Source organism: Sylvia atricapilla, chromosome 16 (genome assembly GCF_009819655.1).
Source record: "Sylvia atricapilla isolate bSylAtr1 chromosome 16, bSylAtr1.pri, whole genome shotgun sequence".
NCBI lineage: Eukaryota > Metazoa > Chordata > Aves > Passeriformes > Sylviidae > Sylvia > Sylvia atricapilla.
The window spans coordinates 8,391,782-8,411,601 of record NC_089155.1 but is presented as its reverse complement, the minus strand read 5'-3'; positions in this window follow the sequence as shown (position 1 = coordinate 8,411,601).

Below are 19,820 nucleotides of genomic sequence, written 5' to 3'. Positions count from 1 at the left end.
CATGCTGCCATTTGCAGACATTATTCCCCAAATTACTTCTAAACATCCAAATTGCAAAGGGAAGGAGTTAGTCTAGCGCTGGGATTGATTGCTGTAGTTTCTCTTGCAAGACTAATAAGAATATATCTATCTCTTCTGCAGCGTTTTGTTTAAAGTGGTTTGGAGCTTTTGGTGAAGGGGGAAGGCAGCAGAGCTGCCTGCAAGGCTGTGACCCATCACCCTCTCCAGTGGAGCCAAGCACATCAAAGCAAATCAGAAGGACAATTCATTAATCTGCTTTTAAAAACTTATTTCCCGGGCACAGCCGTGCTTGGAAAGTGGGAAAAACTCCTAAAAAATAAAATTTACTCAAGGCAGTTGAAGATTGCAACTCACAGCAGTGTTAGAAAACAAACACCTGGGATTAAGGCTCCTTTAATCAACATTTACTGCAGGTTTAATAACGTGTATTAAAAGCAGGCAGGCAAATGGTGTTTGGGAAACGACAGGAAAATAAAGTAGATAAATGTACTAATTGCAGCTTATCTGACAGCTCTGTGTTCTCCTCCACAGCTGAGACTCCAGATCGAGTATTTATGCATCAGGCAGGATTGATTCTCTGGGATCAAGCAAGACTCAGGGTAGGATGACAGCAGCTGATAGATGGGCATGGTGTCTCACCAAACCCTGGCAGATTGCTTTGTCCAGGTAGTGCAAATTGAAAAAGGAGGTATTTTGCAGCTGACAGCAGCTGTTTACAGCAGGGGAGACTTGATCTGCCTGGTTTTACAACACATTTGAGCTGGGCTCTTTTACTCGGAAGCAGCAAGAGGTTTTATGTGTATTTGTGTGTTTGGGGTGGGCTCCACCCTTCTGCGAAGCTCACACCCAAATAACCTCTACATAAAAAAGAGGCCTCTGGAAATCTGTGTCTCAGCCACATGTAATGAAGAAGAAAAGAGATCGAAATGGAGAATCTCCACGGGGCTGATGGGTCCCCTGAGCTCAGGAGGCTCAGCTCTGCCTTGTGAGGCCAAGTGGCAAAGTCCATCCAGCTCATCCCATGAGTGTCCACTGCCCCTGGGTCTGAGGACATACACCCCGAGGTTTTACAGATCCAGCATCACATCTTCACTCAGCCAGAGCTGCCCTTGTCACAGCTCCAGAGATCACATCCCTGCAGCTCAGTTTTTTTCCATGGCTCCATCAGTTCCATGGTTATTGAGTCAGGAGAGGTCTGACCAAAGCCTGTGTCCTCGCAGCAGCCATCCTGAATTTTGGCTTTCCTGCCCAGCTTCCCGCTGAGCAGCACATCTGAAGGGGCTCGCTAAAATCTTCCCTTCCATTTAGTGCTTATTGCAAAGAAACAGCCAAATCTGGGGTGGCCTCAACTGGTTTTGCAACTTGAAGGGAGGGCCTTGGGGGGGCTTTTCCTGAGGCAAATCCCAGGCAGATAGCATCTCCCCCGACCGCAGGAACCAGCTCCCTGTTGTTCTGTGCAACCACAGCATCTGCAGCCCCTTGTGCAGGGCCATCAATCACGGCAGACGTGGTGGCAGGGCCCTGGCAGGGACCAGGGTGTCAAAGTTCCCCAGCTCACGCATTTCCGCACAGGGCAGGGTTTAACGAGGGGAAAAGCATCCACCGGAATCACCAGCAGCAGCCAAAGTGCTGACCCAGCAGCTCGAAGGGAAGATTTTCTTTCTTTTTCTTTCTTTCTTTTTATTTCTTTCTTTCTTCCTCTCTTTCTCTTTCTTTCTTTCTTTCTTTCTTTCTTTCTTTCTTTCTTTCTTTCTTTCTTTCTTTCTTTCTTTCTTTCTTTCTTTCTTTCTTTCTTTCTTTCTTTCTTTCTTTCTTTCTTTCATTCTTTCTTTCTTTCTTTCTCTCTCTCTCTCTCTCTCTCTCTCTCTTTCTTTCTTTCTCTCTCTCTCTCTCTCTCTCTCTCTTTCTTTCTTTCTTTCTTTCTTTGGAAAAGAAAAGTGTGCAGAAAGAATTGTTCCCGAAGTTCATCACTGATAAGTTCTTCGTGGGTGCTTCCGTGGGTGCTGATAGAAAGAAGAGAAAAATGCAGGACTGAAATTAATTTGCTCCTCTGAGCTTTGGGCTGAGCTTGACAGTGGATTTCTTCCCCCCAGAGACACACTCAGAGGTTAATTCTCTCCCTCTGCTCCTCACAGAGTGCAGTTGTTACAAACAAACCCTCCTGAGCAACCTAAACCCAGGAGAAACCTCAGAATAAGCCTCACAGTCACTCTGTGAGTGATTTCCCCTGCAACTTGTGCCAACATTTCCGAAAGAAATGCTTCCAGCCAGCTCTGGAGCCTGCTTTGGAGAGAATAGCATCCTCCTGCCCTCCTGCTTTCCTTCCTCAGCCTGGAGCAGGGTTCCACCCACTCCCCTGGGAGCAGCAGCCAGATGCCCACAGCAGGCTGAGCACATCGGGTAACGCCGGGCACTGCCAAAGCTCTGAGCACATCAACCCCAGATTTTTAGTGTTTCCACCCTCTGGACTAAGCAAGAGAATTGCTGTGCTCCCCACTGACACTCTTCTCCTCCTAAAGCCACGGGGGGACTGTGCTGGGGGGCAGTGGGACATGTCCCATGGCAGAGCTGGCCAAGGCCATGTGGGACCTGTGAGTGCAGGGACTGACCAGAGGCCAAACACATCCTGCAGAGCTGGCACAGCTTTTTTGTTTGGTCCTCAGTGAACTGCAGCACGGAGCATTCCAGCTCTGCCAGCCCCACCAAGCCAGGGAGAGGAGACCAGGCCCTGCTGGGCTGAGGTTCAGCCCTTCTCCTGGGAAACTGCCCCTCGTTTTTAGCACTGCTAATTTCACTGTGTGTGCAAAGCATTGTGAAATGTAATTAATCACAGTCCTGTGCCCACTCGTGCCTGCAGTGCTGTAGAGGCAGGGATGATCCCAACAGAGCAGCCCAGGTAGGACCCCTGGAGCCTTCCTGGCCTCCCAAGGATTCTCCATGTCCCTGCAGACTGAGGATTTCCCTGGAAATCTCCTACTTAGTGAACCCATCGCAGCCCCACTGGGGCAAGCAAGGGACAGGGCCATGCAGGGATGGGTAATGAGGAGGTATCCATGTGCTCCAGGACCGATGGGCTGAGTGTGTGGCACACAGGGATCAAGGCTTCCCAAGTATGCACCAGGCTCTTCTTAAGATCCTTTCAGGCACCTGAGGTACATTGGGATCCCTTTACACAGTCTGTCCTAGGCAGTGTTCATGGGCAGTTTCTGACCAGAGCAAATCATCTGCTCTGGTGCACAGGGGATTTGGTGCCTTTATGGCACCTCAGCCTCTCTGGCTGGTGTATCCAGCCCATGCTCATGGTGTGCATTATAGCAAAGCTCAGTCCTTGCACGGCTTTGCAGGGAGTCTCCCCTTCCCAGCCACCACACTTCCCAAATGGCAGCACCCAGCCCTGCTCCACATCCCCTCCTGGTCCCCAAAACCAGTTTCCTCTGCTCAGCCACTCAGGCTCTCCAGCCGGGTTCCTGGTGAGAAGAGGAGAAACCCATTCTCCCAGGCTGTGATTTTCAACCCAGAATGATTTTCATTAACTCTGTCCCCAAGGCACGGAGGGGGACAGGCCACACAGGCGCTGAGCAGCCCCGAGCTTGTTGGAGTCAGAAGAAAACGAGGCAGAGCTTTGCTTGCAAAGTTAATTTGAAGCAAGCGGCAGCTGGCAGAGCAGCCAGGAGAGCCTGTCCCACAGCAAGAGCCAGCCTTTTCCAGGGATACCACAGAGCTGGGATGCTAGCAGGGAGGGCACAGCAAAGGGCTCAGTCAAAACGTTTGGGCACAATAGTTTGGAGAGCGTTGCAGGCACATGAAGATGGGCTCTGGCACATGGGCTGGGGCCGTGCCCTCACTCACATGTGCAGCTCAGCTCCAGGCAGGAGCACGGGCAGGGCTGGGGGACACCAGGAGAGCCCCAGGGGTGGTCTGTGCAAAGCTTGAGCCCTCCTGCAGGCAGCAGAAAGTGGGATCTGACACGGGATACTGCAGTTGTACCCCTTGTGCCTCCTCCCTCCAGCCTCCTCTGCTCTCATTTGATGCCAAATTAATGGAGTTTTATTATTTTGTGTAATACAATGGCTGCAATAAAGATGCAATTACTCCGGATGGAACTTGCACTCAAGAAATATTGTATTCAGGACTGGTGAAACACATCTTGCCAGGAGTGGATGGACATGGAGCATGGAGTGGGGCTGGAAAACCAGAAGTGTGAGGTGGTCAGACTCATTTCCAGGCAGGGCTGTGGCAGGCTGGGCTCTGTCAGACAGGCCAGATGTGAACAGCACCTGAAGAATCATCCCAGCTGGGTTAAAGAGGCAGGAAAAGATCCCCAGAACCACACTGGGGGTGGGAAAGGACTGGGAAATTAGAGCAGGGACAGAGTATCAACATGGATTTGATAGCATCTCCAGCTCAGGAGACAGATGGAGGGTTTGGATGTGCCAGGGCAGAGCCAAGCAACGATGCTGGGCATGAGGCAAGGGGAGGGATGCCTGGGGATGATCTGGCTGCCAGCACGATCCACACAGTAAAATGCCTCTTTCCAGCATCCCTCCTGCCTTCTTCAGCTCTGTTTCCCTGGCTCTCCTCTTTGGGCAGGAATCCATCCTCCCCCCAGGCAGGTCAAACACCTGGCACAATGCTCCCTGCACATGAGGTAGGGGTCCACTGCAGGGCAAGGAAAAGCAGAGCAGCCCATCAGCAACCCCCACTTGCAACACCACCAGGACACAGCCCAAATTACCTGGTTCATTCCAGCTTTTCCCCACAGGCAGTTCCAGCATGCCAAGGAAATCCCAGAGGCTGCTGCAACTGGCTCAAAACCACCAGCCCTGTCAGCTGGTTTGAATTTTCCTTGTGTTTGCAAAGGCAAAAAAAAAAAAAATAGATTAAATGGCCTTTTAATCCTTATTCAGCACTGCACTGAAGGCTTTTCCAGCTAAACTAAAATGTATCACCGACGCCTTGCTGTTTGCATTAATAGCCCAAGGGGACGTAAAGCTGGCTCAGACTGTGTCAAATGCCCCAGAGAGCTCAGGGAGGGCAGCCAGGCTCTGTGCACAGCCAGGAGCTCCCACAGCCCTTCCCTGGTTTATTCCCATGCCACGGACACTGTGTCCAGCTGCAGAGCCTGTGCCACCCACCCAGCACCATTCCTGGCCCAGGGGTGCTGCCCACACTGGTGATGGAGCTGGCGAGGGTTTCTGGCCAGGACACAGAAGGACAGGATGAGGGTTATAGCATCAGACTGGCACTGGGCTGGGTTAGGTTCAATGTAAGTAAGAAATTCTTCCCTGTGAGGGTGGTGAGGCCCTGGCACAGGTTATCCAGAGATGCTGTGGCTGCCCCATCCCTGGAAGTGTCCAAGGCCAGGTTGGACAGGGCTTGGAGCAACCTGGGAGAGTGGAAGGTGTCCCTGCCCATGGCAGGGCTGTGGGACAGGAGGAGTTTTAAGATGCCTTCCAACCCAAACTCTTCTGTGAGTGTCTGATAAGGCTCCAGGTATCAGGACTGCTCCCAGCTCCTGCATGATCCTGCCTTTCCTCAGGAGCATGGGATGGGTACATGGCAAAGGGCAAAGGGTCTCAAAATGTGCTTGGCAGCACAGGACCAGCTGGAGGCTGCAGTGGATGGATCAGCCCCATCTGCATCACAAGAAGATGGCACAAAATCCCCCAGCACCACAGTCCATCCTCCCTTCATACCCCATCATCTCAGTGCTGCCACAAACAGGGCACAGCATCCCGGTGCCAATTCACTGCCAAGGAAGGTTTAATGCATTTGTGCAAAGCACAGCATGATGAGAATTCCTTTTGGCTTCTCTCCTGAGCCAGCATCATGGAACAACCTGTGGCTGGCCCTTGCACCCAGGGACATGCACATCCTCCTAAACTGCAGCAGGCCAACAGCACTCACCAAACTCAGGTTACTCAGCATCTTTACGGCAGCTGGTCTCTGTCTCTCCCCTTTTCCTCTCAGGGTTTGTCAGGTTTAATTAAAATTCCTATACTCGGCTGGTTCTTTCACTCAGGCTATTATCTGCAGTGTGCTCTGCTGCTTGCCTCGAGCTCATCTCATTAGGAATCCACCTCTTGGTGAATGGAGCCATATTTAGGAGGCAATACATGGCCAGTGTTTGAGTCTGAGTAGTTCTATTGACCCATCTCCTTGACAAGACAGATGTGCCAAGGACCTGCTCTCAGTGTTCCTGCTACTCATCCATTTCCAGTGAAACGATAATTTGGTTCATTGCAGGAAATTACAGCCAGGAAAGAGGAGGAGGTGGAGGTGAGCCTGCCCTGCCCCAGCACTTATGGCTGTCAGATTGCAGGTGACACTGCCCAGAACACGGTGGGGACCCCATGTGCCCACCCTGAGCACACCAGGACTGTGGGTCTGCTCTTTAACCATCCTGAAGCCAACAAACCTGCAGAGCTTCTCCCTTCCTCTCTCCCTGGGAAATCAGCTCTCACATGGAGGTGACACTTGACTCTGCCTTCTCTGGTCTCACACAACAAACCTCACTGGGTTCCTCGTGGAAGAAGGACTAGGGGTGGTCTGCAGGGGACAACAGATGAACCCTCTAGAAGAGAGGGAAGTGGAGAAAAAGAGCCACAAACAACTTTCAGAGGAACAAGCCCTGGAAGAAAAAGCAAAGAGAGAGGCTGAGTCAGCTCCCATGGCCACGGGCAGCTCTTCCTCCTGGGTCTGTGAGGCAGCACAGTGATGTCGTAGGGCTGGGGACAGCACAAGGTCACCCAGCCTGCCAGGCCACCAGTCCCCAGCTCCTGGACGTGTTCAGCAGCTCATGTGTCTTCTTGAGCTCTCCCAAAGGGAGCCTTTCCCATAGATCTCAGCTCAACCCCACATGATTTTTTTTCCCCGAGTATTTTTTAGCTCAGCCACTGAAAGAGAAAACCTGCTCTTCACTCAACTCTGCCCTGATGATGAAGAGCTCAGGAAAAAAAGAAGAAAAAAAAAACTCTCAAAGGCAGACTCCACCACTGAGGGGATCTGTGCTGGGCTGGCAAAGGCAGGCAGAGAGAGATGGACCCAGCAGTGAAGCAGCAAAGGTACAGTGGCAGAAGGAGGACATCAAAGCAGAGCAGCCCTGGAAACACAGTGCAAGCCCAGGAGACTGTCACAGCCATGAGCTTCAAAGGGCTGGTCCCAAGCCCCCAGGACACCAGCCCTCTCCTGCTGTGGGCAATGGAGCAGCACAAACAGAAGCCTCAGGCTAAGCTCTCTGGACATGAAGCACTTTTTAGGCCCTAATGGAAGCTCGAGCCCAGGATTCAGATATGAAGCAGTGAAGAAACACGAGAGCCTTCCTCCTCCACCTCATCATTGTCCCCTGAGGAATGCATGTTCCAGCAGGTCCCCATCCCACACTCTGAGGCACCCCCAGCCCCACTGCAGCCCCCTCCCCAGCCTCTCCACACCCTCTCTACTCCCAGCAGTAGCTGTTCACTCCTTTAGGCCATTGGCTGCTGATTCCCATCCCGTACATTCCCTTCCATTTAGAGATATTGTCAGTTGAGAATCAGAGCTCAGATGTTTATTATTTCTAATGTAATCCCAAGCCAAAATAGGAGGCAGGGTGTTTAGTCTTTCCCTGGGCTCTCGCTGCTGAAGAATGGCAGCTGAGGCAGCACCCGGCGCTCCCCATCGCGCCGTGCTCCCCACGGACAGATGGCAAACCCTCAGCTCTTCCAGCAGCTCCCAGATATTTTTACTGCCTGTTGCTTTTTCGCCTCTGTTTATTTTTCAAGCTGAAATAAGCGGAGTGATGGGAAAAAGAAATCTCCTGCTGAGTGTTGCATCAGAGAGCAGATTCCCATAAGGATTAATTTCAGTGGAAACAGCGAGGCCTTCATTTCTTTGGCAGGGTGAACGCAGCAAGGGCTGAGCCCTGCAGCACCCAGCACAGCAAAGCAAAGCTGCTTTCAGTGCTGAGCACCTGTGCACCCTCCTTTGGCCTTTTTAGTAGAGAAAAGGTAAATGTGTCAAGACACCATCAAAAGACCTTGTTGGTTCAGGTTATAACTACAGATGCTTCAAGCACAGAGCCAAGAAAGCTCCATCCAAACTCCTTGGGGTTTGTGTGAGTCAGTTTGGCACTGCTCAGGCAGGGCATCCCAGGGAAATGGGTGATTCCAGGCAGGCAGAACTGACCTGAGGGGCACATCAGTGCCTGCCCACACTCTGGTGTCCTTCCCTGCGCAGAGATGGAGCAGACCCACAGCATCCCTCCTGGCTAACTCTGTGGGAACATTAGGGGGATTTGGGAACATTAAGGGGATTTCCCATTCAATGCTTTTACTGACTTCTGGGGTGGCATCATGTGATCCGAAGTCAAGTTCTTCAGAACTGGGATTGCATCACCAATTCTTGTCTCCCAGCAGCTGTGCTCTCTGCTGCAAAGCAAACTTCCCAGAGCTCAGCAATTGTTTTTAACCCCAGGCAGGCCATGGCCATAGGATGAATTCACAGGAAAAAACAAAATTCCTGACACCCCTTTTGTCATGCTATAGATGAAACCCTGTGAACACAGAGCAAAAGTGAAGAAATCCCAGCTGGGAGGATTTGGGGGATGAAGAAAGAGCACAGTGAGGCAGTGGTGAGGTTCTGTTACTATTTCTATCCTTAAATCTTAAAGAAATCAATAAAATCTTCCTGAGCAGAACCTTTCCCCATAAGGATCATAGCAAGTGGTGTACCTGTTCTGCAGCCACTTAAAACCATCCCTCAATCAGGATGGCTCATGCTGATGGTTCATCTGAGAAGGGCAGCTCTTGTGAGAGCTGCAGAGAGCTCAGGGCACGGCCCGGGGGCTCGGGAGGCTGCAGGATGTCAGAGCACAGGGATGCACATTGGCACCTGGAGGAGGAACCTGGAAATGAGCTGCTTTAGGAATAAACTCCTCACATGTCAGCAAAAAATTCCTGTTGACACACCTGCCTCGCTCCTGCCAGAAGAGAACAAGGAGCTGCTTTCATCCTTCTGCAGGAGCAGCGATGAGGCTGGAGCCCAGCATCGATAAATTAATGGAAAGCCTTTGCTTTCGAGCACAGGCACTGCAGATCTCAGCAGGCACATCACGGCTTTCTGCTCCTGCCTAAATGAATATTCAAGTGGCACGGAAACTGCAGGTACAGGCTCTGCCAACACCTTTCTGGGACACAGCAGCAGCTCTGCCCCAATTCTTTGGTGTCCTCTTGTGCAACAAGCTGGCCCAGAGCTGTCCTGCAGTATGTTTGTAGGGACAACCTCCTCTGCCCACCACGGGGAGCAGACCCAGGAGTCCAGCAAGCTCCTGGCATTCCTTCCTTCATTCACCCGTGCCAGTGCAGCTGCCAGCTCAGACCCTGAGGCAGAATTCATCCTCCCAGCCTCACTCTGTTCCCAGGTCAGGGCTCTACCCCTGCTCACTGCCCTGCAGCAGCCTCCCATCCCCAGTCCCTATTTAGTGACCTGTTTAGGCTTATTTAGCCCCTGGGGTAGCTGCACTCCTGCAGCTGCAAGAAAAAGATGAATCCTCCGTGCCTGGAGCCAGGGATGTTTATTGGCACTTGAAATCCCATCCCTTTGCTGGCCCACCCCAGCCTGGGCAGCTCTGGCAGGGGTGCAGCTCAGTGCTGCCAGCAGCCCTTGAGAGCCCCGTGTCCCCCAGCCTGCCCACCCAGCACCCCCAGGGACGGATGGGCAGCCCTTGAGCCACCTCCCTGACAAGAGCCTGGGGAAATACTCTGCCCTGTCCATCCAGTGGCCCCCTCCCTGCTCACAAGAGAGGAGTTTTCCCATTTGTGCCAGTCAATAGGAGCTCGACTGAAATGCAGCAGCCTGATTGCCTAGCAATAGTGAGAAGAGGAGCAAAGAAAGCTGCCTGTGAGCCAAAAGCTTACAATTAAGAAATAAAATGAGGAACTAACAGGAGGATACAGCCCTGGCAGCTGGCAGGGACATGGGTAGGATCAAGGGGAGGCACAGGGTGGCTGTGGGCAGGAGGGCAGCCCAGAGGGATGAGAGAGGAGGGGCAGGAAAGGTGGGAAGCAATGCCTGAAACAGCATCCCAGTGGATGCAAGCTGGCCCTCAGTGAGTTTGTTGAGGCCAAAAAAGGATATTGCAACAAGTGAAGGGGGTTGTGATGAAAGAGAAGGTGAGAGTTGTAGCTTTAGGAAAGGCTTAGCAAGATTATGCAAGCTGCTGGGGTGCCCAGGATGTGAAGACATGGGAGGAGGCGGCAGATGAAGAGAGCACTCAGGTTCTGGCAGCAAAGCAGCATCCTGGTACTGCTGAGCCCAGGGAATCCCTGAGCTGAGCAAGAGAGGTTAACAGCTCTGATTTGGCTCTGTGTTGTGTTTGAAAGGGTGCTGAGACATTCACGAGATGTCAGAGAGCTCCTCTGAGATATGAATTTGGACAGGGAGAGGAGAGCCCAGAGAGGGGCTGCATGCCTGAGTCATCACCATAGAGATGGTATTTGAGTGTAGCTGCAATGAGATTACCCAGAGACACAGCACGGAGCACGGACACGGCTCTGGGAACTCCCAGGGCAAGCCAGGCTCCCACAGCAGCCCAGCACCAGCCACTGAGGGGCAACAGGTGCCCAAAACTGAGAGGTGCTCCAGGCAAGGCTCTGAGCCAAACAGCCACAGCCCTGCCTCACCTCCAGAGGATGACTTGGACCCTCCTCCTCCTCCTCCTCCTCAGAAGCCCTTCTCTTTTCTGTGTGCTGTGTGCTCTCCACGCAGGAAATCCAGGTTCCCAAACCATCAGACACCAAACTCGAGCCCTTCAAAGGAGCAGAACTGAGCTTCTGAGCCTCACCTCTGCAAAAGAGGGGGAACCACATGTTCACACCCCAGAGGAGAGCCACAAGGGAAACTTCCACAGCAGTGAAGAGATCTCTGGGATCAGGGTGAGAGGGCACGAAGGACCTCTGAGAAGTGCCAAAATGAGCTGCTGTAAAGCTCCAAGCTGTGGTCAGTCCTGGAGAGTGTGACCAGGAGGTGGCAGGCTCAACTCGTCCGTGGATGATGTCCTCCTCCTCTTCTGCAGGAGGACAAAACTGCTCATAACTTGCTTCTCACCTCCCAAAAGGCAGCCAGAGAACTGAAGCTCTGGAGAAAAAGGAGGGGAAAAGAGGCAGTTTGACGTTCTTTGAAAAGCAACCCCATCTTGGGAGCGATGTTTCTGCCACCAAGGCTGATGCCTGTCAGGGACACTGTCCTGACCAACACCGGGACTGGCATGGGGACAACGGCCAGGACTGTTTTTCTCCCCTCCTGTTCCAAATAACACGCAGGAATCAATGGAGAGGGGGAACATAATCTGCATTTCCAGCTGTCCCTCCCCACCCCCAGCATCCTGGTCCCTGGGAGAGCATTTGAAACATTGCAATCGCTATAATTAGAAGTAACACTCACTTTCCAAGAGGAAACTGTGCAAAAGGTTGATTTCCTCTTTAATGCCATTTCAGATCCGCAGCTCCAGTGGTGAGGGGATTTGCTGAGCTGCAGTCTGGATCACTAAGAAGAATTAAGGGTTTCCTCCCACTTCCGTGGGGATTACTCGCCCCAGGTGCAGGGTGCCAGGTCCTAAGGTGCAGAGGAGATTGTGCTGCTCTGTCCAATCCCCCTGCGAAGAGCAGAGGCCAGAGGCATTCCCATTATCATCATCTCATCAATGTTATGCATTACCCCCAGGGCTAATTAACACTGCTGCATGCAGCACTGAGTTGGGAATGCCAAAGACTTTGGGAACTTCGTGGCTGGAGCTTTCAACAGAGCTGCGAGGCACCAGTAGGCTCCTTGTGATTCCATACAAGGAAATATTCACAACATACAACAAAAATAGCCTCCATCACCACACGTTATAATCACATCAGGGAGTCTCCAATCTCTGCTGCAATAAATGATGCCCTCTCTCCTCACCCAGAGCACTCTGCAAACACCCATTAACCCTCCCAAAACCCAAGGATGGGCTGCAGAGACTCAGGCACAGACCTCAGCCAGCAAAAAAGCGTGGCAGGGAGTCAGCAGCAACGCCTGGACTGTAACAACCACTTTATCTTCTCCGATAATCTCAGTAACACAAGGCAAGTTTAGTTTGCCTTGTCCTTTGCAACCTTTCTGAGCCCTTAAGGCCAAAAGAAGCTGCTACATTTTCTCCCCCTTCAGAGTTATTTTTGTGCTGAGCCCAGGAACTTGTGATGGATAAAAGCACCTGCAGAAAGGTCATCAGCCATAGCTCAGAAATATTCAGAGATAAAGAAGCTCCCCTTGGCAGAGAGCTCTGCTGCTTCAGTCTCACACTACTGAAAAGGTTTTCCTGGTTTGTAATTTGAGCTCATCTGCATTTTGCATCCAGATGTTGATCCTCGCTAAACCCCACAGAGCTGCCGACTGCTGCCGACTCAAGCACCACAATCAAATCCTTTTGATAAGCTAAAGGCAAAGAGCACTTTGATCTCTCAGAAAGACACCAGACCAGTTCCTGGAAATGCTCCTTCAGCCATGAGAATGGAGCCTTGAGAATTTCTGCAATGAACTTTCTTGCTCACATGCCCCAGCCCCTCAGAAAAATTCAGCAAATAAACTCAGATTCTCTTTCCAACTATCACTGACACAAAGGGCATTTCAGTCAGACCCAAAATGGTTTTCTTAAGACAGAATTAGGCTCAGTTCTTTTATTTAAAAAATATCTTTAAAATAATATTCCCAAACTTTTTCAGACAAGTAACCAGACAACATTTTTTCCACTCTTTAAATCCAGCCTCAGAACTGAGATGTGCCACCCCTGAGTCGTTTGTCACCTTTACCCTCCTCTGTACTGCCAGAATTAGACATGTGTGTGTGTGTCAGCCCAAGCTGCTGATCCCTTCTGCCTCCCCAAAAAACATCTGCAGGGCTGTGAGTGGGTTCTCTGGAAGCCGTGGCTCCCATACAAGGCAACTGGTCCCTGGCCAATGAAGGGCAGCTGGAAAGGCCTGACCAAGTAAGAGATTGACTTGGCTGAGCATCATTTAATTCTCTACAGGGGGGACAAAATATACTCAGGTCGCCTAAAAAAAGTGAAATATCATGTCTCACTTATTTCCAAAGAGTGACATCATTTCTGTGTCATGCTTGTTCCCAAACAAGTAGAGAAGAAACTCTATCTGGTGTGCCTGCCTTCTTCCTCCCACTGACTTCAGAGGGGAAAATGCCTTGGATGGATAAAGTCCTCCACCAAACCTGCAGGTGCTCTGCCCATGCAGCAAGCCTGAACCTCCAGCCAAGGCAGGTGCAGGCTGCTCTGCAGCAAGGCTGAGCATCAGCACCTGCCCAGAGAAGCTGTGGCTGCCCCATCCCTGGAAATGTTCAAGCCCAGATTGGACAGGGCTTGGAGCAACCTGCAATAGTGGAAGGTGTCCCTGCCCATGGCAGGGGGTGGAACAAGTTCAACACAAACCAGTGTGTGATTCTGTGATCAGCATCAGCCCATTCCCATTTCCATTCCTGTTCCCATCTCCATCCCCATTCCCATTCCATTCCCATTCCCATTCCCAGGCTGTAGCTGGCAGGCAGCATGCAGGTCCTTGGGGAAGCTCAGGTCACTCCACACGTGCCTGTGCAGACCTGGCCTCGTTGTGTATGGAAAGAGAAAGGCAGTGGCACATGTCAGGCAGATTAGAGGGTGACAAATAGATGGACAGCCAGGCAGACTGACTATCTTTAAATAGTCTTCATATTTTTGCCATGATATCTATCTCTGAAGGTTTAAATTATGAGCCTTACTTACAGCTTTGAAAGAATTTAAAACGTTTAAATCCTTGTTAAAAAAACTAAGCTAACAAGGCTTGGCTGCATACTGCACTTTTAATCCACAATGAAAGCAGTGCATTTGATTTGAAGGGCTACAGAGCTCTTAGGGAAATACCCTGCAAACACTGAGCTCCAACTAATGACCAGGCTGCTATAGAAAAGGTTTGGTGTCAGATAGAGATCCTGGCTGAAATGAGTCCATCAAAACTCCCCCATCCTTCTGAGTGAAGGATCAGATATTGGAGGTGCAGTTTGTCCTGTTTTGAGACACCTCACAGGCAGTAAATGAGATATTGAGGGCCCAGATGTTGGCAGGGATATGGGAGGAATCATCTAGCTGCCTCTCACCCCGGGGAATACAAGGAGAGAGCAGCAAGTCCCAGAGTTAAATGTTTGTCACAGGACCAGCTGCCACAGCCCCCCAAATAAACCAGCCACATGTCCTATGAGCTCTGCTCCCCAGATCCAGACACAAGCAGGATGTGTCCGGTAAGGCAGCTTCCCAAACCTTTGGAAAAGCCCTTTTGTAGATGATAAAGCCCCAGAGAACACCTCCAGTTCCTGTTAGTCTTCATTTATCATCCTCTTTCAGACACACAGACGGGTTAACTTCCACCCTCCCGTGCTGATGGCATCTCGCTGTTTGCAGAACTGCACTGCTGCCAGGCAAGCCCCAAACTTCCCAGCTCCCAGCCCAAATCTGCAGCACGGCCAGAGCACGAGCAGGGCCAGAGCGCAGCAGCTGTGACACTGCTGTCACCCTGCCACCTCAGCTGTGACACTGCTGTCACCCTGCCACCGCCTGCGCCCTGCGCTGCCTCTGCCTCTCCATCCTGCCTCCTCCAGAGCTGCTGCGCTCTGAGGGGAACCTGCGGAGGTGGCGCTGCCCAGGAGGGTGACAAAGGGATGGAATCCACCCCGGAGCACGGGTGGCACACGGGAACATCCTCCCCACGGGGATTTCTCCCATCCCGCCTGCAGCTGGATCTCATTGCCGGGGAGAAAAGCTTCTGCCTCCTGACGATTCTGTTTATTCTGCTAAAGACCGTAATCATTCTGCTGTTTGGGTTTGTTTGGGGCGGGTTTTTTTTTTTTTTTTTTAGCAGGCTCCTATTTTTGTGAGCTCATGTGCTGCGCTCCCTCTGCTGGCTGGCTCACTTGGGCTGGGGAGAGGCTCCGGGGAAGGAATCGCACAATCTGAGAATCCCAGGATGGTTTGGGTTGGAAGGGACCTTTCGGCTCACCCCGTTCCAACCCTTTGCCATGGGCAAGGACACCTTCCAGCAGGCTGCTCCAAGCCCCATCCAACCCAGCCTTGAAAACTTCCAGGGATGTGGAAGCGAAAAAACAAAGCCCTGCTCTAACTGCGTGTCAAAATTAACATCACAAACTCTTCCCAGGCCCTGACTCGTTAAATGTAAGTGTTAAGACCCGAGAGTGGCATTCCTGTGTCAGCTTTACTCCTTCTGGCCTGGGTAAGCAGAGTGTGGTCAACAAAGAGAATTGGGTGGCCTGATAAAATCCAGCTGATCTTTGCTAAGGATGCAGAAACTCTCACACTTGAATGTCACATCAGCAAAGAGACAGGTTCGTACTGCTGATGGTTTAGAGCTGCGGTGTGCACAGCCCCTCAGCACGAGTAATTACACCCAGCACAAAATCGTGAGCAAAAACATGAAAGCACATCTTGAAAATCTCGATTAAAAAAAACTTCCTGAAGGGCAGGAAGCATCTCAGGAGGAGAAACAGGGAGATGCTTCCACAAGGAGTCGTCCCGAGCCCCTCATGCTTCAGAGAGCATTTCCCACACACAGAATTGCTACTGGGAGCCTTGGAGCATCCTTCCCTTTCTGGAAAGCTGGTGGATGGGATTAAGCCCAGGGTTGTCCTGCAGCATTCATAGTGGTACTTTCGTCATCAGAGGAGCAGAGAAATCTTTTGATGGACATTAACCTAAGAGCAGGGAGTTTTTCATCAACCCTATTCAGTAGGCAAGCCAGGGAACAGTAAGGGCTCTCAAAATCAGCCCAAAAAATGGCAAGACAAACCTCTGTATAGATATTTTCTTACTAAAACGATTAATAAACATCACACATTGCGTCAATCTCTGAAGGTCAAAGCAATCTTTTTCCCTAGTGGAAGCTCTTAATGGAGGTTTTTGAGCTGCATTTTATGCCTAAATGTGCTCCTTTAATGAGTGCAATTTTACATCTGCCCAGGTAAAGCGCCTTGTTGTACATTTGCTTTTCTTCCACGGTTTTATTACACCTATTTGGCTGATGGTGCCCGGCCAAAAGAAATGAAAGATGCTGGGAAATCAAAATGGAGTTTCTGAAAGTGTTTGTCTTCATAATAATTTTTTTTAAAAAACTAAACAAAAAGAGGCTTATGAAGCAGCATGCTTCAGTACCCATTTACTGAGATTTCACTGTACAGCTTTTCCTTACATAAAAAGGCATTTTAACATTAAAGAAAAAAACAAAAAAAGGAATTATTCTGCTAGACAAGTTGTGACATGAAAAAGGAAAACAAGATATCTGTGAACAGCCTCTGGCACCGAGGCCCTGAGGGTTTCCTGCACTGCTCTGGAGCAATGGAGAGGAGTAGGGGGGTGAGGATGGAAGCAGAGAGATAACCCCGACAGAATATACCCCTCTGGGGTGGGCCCTGCTCCACCCTGTGCTGTGCTGGGCTGGCCAGGAGGTGTTAGCCCTGTGTTCCTTGTTCTCTGATTTCTCTCAAGCCTTCCTGGGAAAAAAAATGAAATAAATCATTTAAAACGTCTGTATCGTTTAAATATATATTTAATATTTCACAAATATACTTCTGGGCTGTTTCTTCAGCATCCATGAGAAATGGGGTGTTTGAACACAATCATCTGCTCCTGGAGTTGTTCTCAGCCTGAATCAACAGCTGGGCAGGTGAGGATCCCTCTGCTGGCTCCAGCAACGTGTTAGTTACAAAGGTTTCCCAGAGAGCTTTGCTGGTTTTTTGGGTTTTTGAGTCTTATCATGTTTTATTTAGGAGATGTACTTACTATAAGGGATTTGTGAGCTAGAAGGGGCTTTTTGCTGTCAAGAGCAGCATCACAGAGATTGGTTTTCTGCAGCTCTCATACCTTATTCCCTTTGTGTTATTGGTAATTATGTAATGTTGAAAGAACCTTAAGAAGAAGATGTAGGAAGAAATAATCTCTGTTCCCCAAACCTACAGTTCTGAGTTACAGAAACAGCAGTGAGTGACAGGTGGCAAAAGACAGATGGGGAGAAGGCTAAAAGAGATCTCTAATTCTATCACTTTAATGAGTTCTTTCCTTATCAGCTTCAGCCCTTGTCCAGGTCTGCTAAGTGTTTTTTCTTAGAGATAGAATCACTATGAATTAGTGTGTGGCAGCTCCTTTTGTTACACAACTGAGCAGATTTTCGACTGCTCAGCCTCTGAAGAGCTGAGCTGTTCCCAAAGCCTGGCTGAAAAGGGAGCCCTCAGACAGAGCTGAGCTCTGCTGACCACCCACCCTTGTGCAGGGCCAGGCTGGGAGCCCACTGCACCCATCCAGCAATAGCCAGGGCCTCACAGGCTGCCTGCAAGGAGTTCCCTGCCTGAGGCTTCCCTGGGGTGGGCAGGCAGCTCTGGGAGCCAAGGCAGCCACGGTGCTCACGCTGGGAGCCTGTGGTCAGGCCAAATGCCTGTGGCTGCACCCCCCGTGCAGCAGCAGCAATGCAGACCGCCCTGGGAAGTATCTTCCACCAGCCTAGGAAACAGTATTTTGGGGGAAATCCATCTTTGCAAAGGTGTTTTCCCTCTGGGAGAGCAGCGCACTGCACTGAAAGAGTCCTTGCTCTTTGCTCTTCTGCCCAAGGAAAGCACCTGGGGATAACTTTGTCCGCAGGGCTCTTTGATACCCTCTGAAGTGGTGGAGAGCAAGGCTCTCACTTGTCTCATTTTGACCATGATGAAAACCCAAGTTGTGTCACCTTGGCCCACAGGAATACCAGGTGCTGACCTCCACTTGGGAAACTGGATAAACACTAAACCTCAACATGCAACCATTTATGGCATTTAATTCTCACAAAGGCCACTTACAGCAGAAAAGGGAAACCTTGAAACTAAAAGTGCTAAGGAGCAAGTGAACCTTGTTTATTAGGCAAGGATACTTCTTCCTCCAGCACATTTGGAGTTCAGTTGTGGTTTATAAATTGCAGATTTAAGATGTGCCTACATTTATTCCTCCTTGACTTGTCCAGAATATTTTCTCACTGATAAAAACCTGTTCCTTGCTTTGCTACAGAAGCCAGGGGTTTGAAGCCATGTTTTGCCTGGAAGGCAGAGACACACAGTATATTTCACATCTCACATCTCACATCTATGAGGAGAGGTAGGACAGGTGCCACTGGAGCAGGGACCCTTTGAGCCACACAGCTGAGAGCTGAGGTTTTTCTTCCTGACATTCATCCCTCTGATGCCTAGGTGACAGCAGGAGGATTTATTTCAGTTTTGTAGCAGGAGCTGACTTGATGCATTACTGCGTTCAGAGATTTAATACACACGAACAGGCACTGCTAGATCTGCACTGGCTCTGATTAAATTAAATACTGTGGAGTCAGTCTCCTGAATTTCTGTTCACAAGTAACAAACAGAGTGGAGGTGGGAACCTGCATTTTGTTATAGGCTCACTGTAATGAACCATTTATGAGCAAGCTTTATAAATAACTATTTTATCCAAACTCTGGGTTTGGATTTAAGGGCTCTGAGAGAAATTTAAGATTTTTCAGCTTCATGCAGCTACTGACCTGAACTCAACTGCTTAAAAGCCATGTAGATTAGCTTGAAAACAATCCGAGCTACATTAGCTACACAGGAAAAGAAGCACAGAATTAGACTCTGTGCAGAAACACACAGGCACCTTCACTGAAAATATGCCAAATAGACAGAGATATATAGATACATAGATATCAATAAATACACATTCTGTAGGTGCACCCCTGTGTATTATATGTGTGCAGTTATTTTTAAAAGCATTCAAATCTGTGGCAAACGAGTGTCTAGAACAGAAACTGTTTTCATTTTCAGCAGCACACGCCGTGGCAGCGAGGCTGTGTGCTGGGAAACCACCCCCTGCACCTCCCCGGGAGCAAAGAGCTGCGCTGCTGCCTTTGAACCTGCACACCACATCAAGAGGGAGAGGAAAATAACACGCCAAGGACCTCAATAAACATGGATTATCTTGTTTGCTGTAATCACTTGGAAATGGCCAAGGCAGCCTGCAGTTCCCCAGGAGTCAAGTGCTTTGCCCTGTTTCTATAATAACACCTCCTCATGCACTGCCTGCTTCCCACAGTGATGTGTCCCGGCTCCAACAGGACTCTCAGGAGCTGGGGCCATCACCAGACAGCTCGGGAAGGCTTCAAAAGTTTCAGTTCCTGAGCAGGTTTTGCAATAGCAGCAGGCTGGGCCCAGAGGGGACGGGGCTGTTGGGGGGTTTGGCTCAGGAGGAGCACACGGAGCTCCCCAGGTTCTCCATCCCCTCGGCTGCTCCAGCAGCAGCAGCTCAGGGCTGTCAGCTGGCAGGAGCACCAACCCTCCATGGGAATCCAACCCGTCTGGCATCCCCCTCGCAGCGCTCAATGTAATCCTCAAAACCACTTCCTCCTCCTCGTCAGCACATCCTGTGTGATTTCCTGTGCTGTTTTGTAAGAGCAGCACAAATGAAAGGATTCCTCATTTATAGAAAGCCTTTCTCTGTCTTTAGCAGCTTTTCTTTTAAATCTACTTACAAAATCCCTATTTAAAGCATTTTTCTACCGGGTTTTCTAGTTTCTTTTCTTCTTTTATTTTCCTTTTCTTTTCCCCTGAAATTCAGAGTATTTTTTTCTCTACAGTTAAAATCCTTTTCCTCACTTTTTGCTGTTTTATTAAAAAAAAATAAAAACAACAACCTACTGTTAACACAGAAGCCCCAAGATTCACAGCTTCTGTTACAAAACATATTTACAGCACAG